Here is a 6,285-nt window from a genome sequence, read left to right as displayed (position 1 = left end):
TGGGTTGTCCTAATTTAGCCCAATTATTGGTCTGCCCAAAATATCTGTCATGGCCCACATAACCTAAAAATAGATAAGACTTTTGATTTTTTATTAGTATGAGATGATTATAAGATAGTATTTGTTTAAAATATCTTCAACTATTTGAGAATGAAAGTTCAAATATTTCTATAGGCATCATACTCAAACTCTTGATCTCTACGGATAATAGTCATTATTTAACCACTGAAATCAATTATTTCGTTATTTTTTTAACAATAACAATTAGATTTTATTAATAATAGAAGGAATCAAAATTACAACACATCAATATATATATATAAATTTGGAGACAATAGTCACCAAAATACTCATACAAAAGAAAAAAATAAAAATAAAGATACAAAGAAAATTAAAACCTTCTGATGAGAATGACAACCAACATCAAAACCCAATAATCTTTATAAATACTCTTCTATGTCGAATAAGACGCTTGACGAAGTGATAAAGTAGTGGAGAGCAAACCAAATAATTTGGCAGGCTGCTCTGCTACACAATCTGATTGCATTGGCAAACAACCTTTTTACCAAAAGAGGGATCTAACTATACGTGACCACCGAATAACCAATCAAAATATAAATGTGGTACTGGTTTTTGCGTAAGAACCAAAACGATCGCAGATGTATGCAAGTAACGTACCAACAACCATGAGGATCATACCACAAGAGCAGAGAAAACGCGTGCCACAAAAGCAGAGAAAAATCATGTCAAATGACAAAGAACCTTATTCAAAATTAAAAAGGCAAACAAAAAATAAAATAAAAGATATAATATAAAAAACAAGAGAATAGTCATCGACAGTCGACAACCAACAATAAGATTGATGTCACCGCCGCCTAAACAAAAATCAAAGAGAACGGAGAAGATGACACAAAAATATTAAAAGAAAACTAGGTTGAAAGAAAAGAGAGATGACTAATCGTTCTTTTATTTTTAAGGAGACCAACATAGAAAACATCATGCAATGTATTAAACTACCACATAACATTTATGGTCAATTTATAATTTATCTAGACGCCAAGAGACTACATAGGATAATTTATCTACCAAACTTTTTACAACTAGATGCCAACGAGTGTTGGCATAAGTGGTTGAGATTAAAAAATTTGAGCTTATAAGGCTAAGTTCGAATCATACCATCGTCATTCTTAGTGGGAAATCTTTAAATTCCTATATAAATCTCAATTAAGTCTTAGGTATGCCCTAACCTTGGACCGGGGCAACCACTGACCTAAAGTATATTTGAAAAAAAAACATTATACAACTAGACATCACTTCTTAGTTCAAATACGATATACATGAAGAAAAAAAATCAAATATTCAAAATCATATAAAAAATTAAATCTCAAAAGTCATATAACATTGATATCATTTCTAGTTGAAATAAAATAGGAGAGAGTATATCAATAGTACTCAATTATAGGACGTTGTTTTGTTGAGTTTTCGACTATTAAAAGATACAAAATGGTCACTCAACTATTCATATGTTCTAAATTCGTCATTTGTCGTTAAAAAAATTTTGATCGTCTGAGTTGCACATTAGCCTACTGACTAGATATGATAAAATTATATTTTAATAATGTCTACGGGTGTAACACCCATTTCTTGGATACATTTCCGTACACAAGTCACAAGTGTCACATAACTTTTAAAAACATTTTCTTATTTGTAAACCCATAAAAATTTGTTTCGAAAATAAAATATTTTTAATATCATAATAATAAAACGTTCGTTGTAACATACTACAAAAATGATAACTTTAATACATTCCAAAGCATTTTCTTAAGTCCCAATACATGCCACCTAGTTATCAAAATATACATAAATGTCATACAGTTACTGATGAGGCAACCTTTGATTGATGATGTCCACTGCACTCCTTACTCAGCTAGTCTTTACTTTTTCCTACATGTGAAATCAACACATGCTAAGTATTTACTTAGTGAGTCTTAAAAATATAAATGAAGTAAAATTCATACACAAGGGTATCACGACTATCAAAAATACGAACTAAATCGTATAATTCATAAGAATAATTAAAACTATTCTAGTAACCCAAGTTTCCTTCACATAGTCATCGAAACCATTTTAGTATGTCCAACATACCTATCTATCAATTTTTTCCAATTATTCTTTATTTTTCCCAATGTATGTCAAATGAGAATGCAAGGTACATGCATTGCACCAAAATGGAAATTCACAAACTTATTATGAATTCCATGTATTGCACACATAGTGTCGAAATGGTCATTCATAAACACATTATGAATACCATGGGTTACACATTTAATGCCGAAAATGCACCGTTATGCATTAAACAAAATCGATTGATAACTTATATACATAATTGTATATCAAAATGGTAATTCACAAACTCATTATGAATACCATGATTGCACATATAGTACCAAAAGTATACATAGTACTGATACGAAAATGCACCATTATGCATTAAACAAAATTGATCGATATCATCATAAATGAAGTATGTCGAAATGCACCTATGACTCTCAATGCACATACAATGGGCTTTTAAGTAAATTTCACAGATTTAAATATTTATTTCTATAATATCGATAACCATTGAACAACTTCAACGTTCATTTATTCCTTTTAGAACAGTTCATACTCTAAAATTTATTCGTAATATCAATTCCATACACATTATGAAAACATATCAAAGTACTGTAAAAGATGCTTTATCAAAACATTTGAAATTGACTCGTCGCAAGTCTCCCTCATTTCATAGAAGTACAACAAATGCAATCACCTGATATGCCTCACTAGTATGCTGTAGTGATGTCTGACTATTCGTCAACTTTATCCTTGCCCTTTTTCCTACTTGACTCTAGAGCTTGGTTATGATTTATACAAGCATCCATTAATTACACATACCATACAAATGTTAGTATACTTTCTAACATTTATACTTTTAATAATACTCAATAGTACTATTATTTTTAATTTCTATTAAAATTCATCCTATCTTAAAATTCCTGGCTCAATAGTATCGGTACCCCTACTATGGTATCAATACTTCTATACTATGGTACCGATACTCCTTCAGTATCGATACCATTTCTGCATTTTGGAATCCATAGTATCGATACCCACAGCAGTATCGATACTAATTGCATCAGTATCGATATTGTTCATCCTATTTCCTCAAATTTAAACCTAAAGTATCGGTACTGTTCTTCCAGTACCGACACCCTTACCTGGATTTTCCATTTTTCATTTCGATTTTACCCAAATTTTGTTTAAATCTCTTACTTTTACCTCCAACAATACCATTAAACTCATCCTTACTAAACCCAACTAACTTTCCTTTATTAATCTTCCTATAATATCTAAAATCTTCAAAAAACACTCCAACCCAAGAATCACACTACTTTTTTCATACATGTTTTTAATCATATCCAAGGCTTCTAATCTCTTATCTACTTCTTTGAAAAGTCAAATTTACTTGTAAACTTCAATAAAAACTCATATTTCATCATATCACTCAAAAACCAATTTCCTTAAATCTCAAATAATTCACTAATCACTTAGTTTTAATCATCCTTGAACTTTCCTTAAGTCTCTATATCTTTTAAGGTTTCAAAACCAGCCCATAAACTAAAGGAAATACCAACTTGAAGAAATCTTACCTTTGGGCTATAGGGAGAGCATAGGACGAGAAGAAGGAGAAGAAGAAGAAAACTTGGCTTATCCAACTTTCCCTTTTTTAACTCTTAAATATCCCCATAAAAATGAATATTAAATTCATTCATTCTAAAATACTAAATTATCCTTCAATTCGTACTAATTAGTCTTAAACACAATTTTCCCAATTCATTTCTTGTACTTTACAATTTATTCAATTTAATCCTCAAAATTTTAAATCCTTTCAATATAGTCACTGATCTGATGTTTGGGGTATTACAATTTTCCCCTTAAAAAAATTTGTCATCGAATTTAAAGAAGTACATGATACGAAGAGGTGTGGAAATTGCTTCCTCATATCCTCATCTATTTCCTATGTAGCTTTTTCTGCCTTATGGTTTTGCCAAAATACTTTAACTAGAGGAATCTTCTTGTTATGCAGTTCTTTTCTTTCTCGAGCCAAGACCCGCATTGGTTCTTCCTCGCAAGTTAAATCTGGTCGGATCTCTATTTCCTCGGGTGTGATGACATGAGATGGATCTGATCGGTACTTTATGAGCATCTACATGTGAAAAACATTGTGGATCTTGTCCATATCAGGAGGAAAAGCTAACTAATAAGCTATTGGACTGACTCTTTTCAAAATCTCATAAGGTCCAATAAATCTCGGACTCAACTTTCCTTTGCGCCCAAACCGTAATACTTTCTTCCAGGGCGATACTTTTAGAAATACCTTATGTCCCACTTGATATTCAATCTCTTTTCTCTTTAGATCATCATAAGACTTTTGGCGTTCGGAGGCTATCTTCAAATTATCTTGGATAATTTTCACCTTCTCCAGGCCAACTAAGTCTCGATCTTTTAATTCAAACCAATTTAAGGGTGTTATGCATTTTCTCCCACACAAGGCTTCATACGTAGCCATCTTAATACTCGATTGGTAACTACTATTATAAGCAAATTTCGCTAAAGGCAAATACCTTTCCCATGATTCTTTCAATTCAATCACACATGCGCTTAGCATATCCTCCAATACCTGAATAGTTCATTCTGACTGCCCATATGTCTACGGATGAAAAGCTATGATGAAATTCAATCGAGTACCCAAAGTCGTGTACAAAGAATTCTAGAATCTTGAAGTAAACCTTGGGTCTGGATCAGACACTATCGATATAGGCACTCCATGCAGACAAACTATCTCTTTTATATACAATTCCGCATATTTATCCATTGAGTAATTTACCTGAACTGGAATAAAGTGAGATGTCTTGGTTAATCTATCTACAATTACCCATATTGAGTCTTTTTTACCGGGTGACAAAGGTAGCCCCGAAACAAAATCCATTGTAACTCGTTCCCACTTTTGTTCGGGAATGGATATCGGTTATAGAAATCCGAAAGGCATTGATGTCCAACTTTCACTTACTGACATGTCTGATATAACTCTTTTTATGCCACGCCACCAATAACGACTCTTTACATCCTGATACATCTTATTCCCGCCTGGATGCATCGTCAAAGGACTATAATGTGCCTCAGAAAGAATATCTTTCTTCAGTTCATCATTATCGGGAATGCAAAGTCTTCCACGATAATATAACCATCCATCAGACCTCATTTCGAAGCCTTTAGCCTCACATTTTTCTACAATCACAATCCTTGCCAAGCATTTTACATCTTGTCATTGTAGCTCTTTTATCTGATCCAAGAGCATCGACTTTAACTTAAGCTCAACAATTAAGGCACTATATTCCTTTAAAGACATATGTGAATCAATAGCCCGTAGAGCTGCAAAAGTCTTTCGACTAAGTGCATCAGCTACCAAATTAGCCTTCCCTAGATGATAATCGATGATCACATAATAATATTTTAAAAGCTCAATCCTCTTTAACATTTCAAAACTTTCTTGACATTTCTCTAACCAAACAAAAGACACATCTTTCCGTAGAAACTTAGTTAGAGGCAAAGCTAACATTGAAAAGTTCTTCACAAATCGCCTATAATAACCAACAAGCTCCAAGAAACTTTGAACTTCCAACATATTCATTGGGGGTTGCCAATCCACTATAGATTGAATCTTTTTGGGATCTACTCTTATGAATTCTGCAGATACTATATGGCCAAGGAAAGCAATCTCAGCTAACCATAATTAACACTTGGATAATTTGACATACAACTTCTTATCTCGAAGAGTCTGAAGAACCACCCGAAGATGAGCTTCATGATCCTCTCTTACCTTGGAATACACCAAAATATCATCAATAAATACCACCACGAATTGATCCAAGTAAGGTTGAAATACTCGGTTCATCAAGTCCATAAATGTTGCATGAGTATTAGTCAAACCGAATGGCATTACCAAAAATTCATAATGTCCATACCGAGTTCGAAAAGTTGTTTTTGAAATATCATATTCATTAATCTTTAATTGGTGGTACCTCGACCTTATGTCTATCTTATAGAACACTGTTGCACCTTTCAATTGATCAAATAGATCATCAATTTTCGGAAGAGGATACTTATTCTTTATCGTTACTTTATTTAACTGATGGTAGTCGATGCATAATCACACAGACCCATCATTCTTTTTCACAAAAAACA

This window comes from Hibiscus syriacus, unplaced genomic scaffold (assembly GCF_006381635.1).
Source record: "Hibiscus syriacus cultivar Baekdansim isolate YM2019G1 unplaced genomic scaffold, ASM638163v2 tig00014444_pilon, whole genome shotgun sequence".
NCBI classification, from domain to species: domain Eukaryota; kingdom Viridiplantae; phylum Streptophyta; class Magnoliopsida; order Malvales; family Malvaceae; genus Hibiscus; species Hibiscus syriacus.
This window is presented reverse-complemented; position numbering follows the sequence as displayed.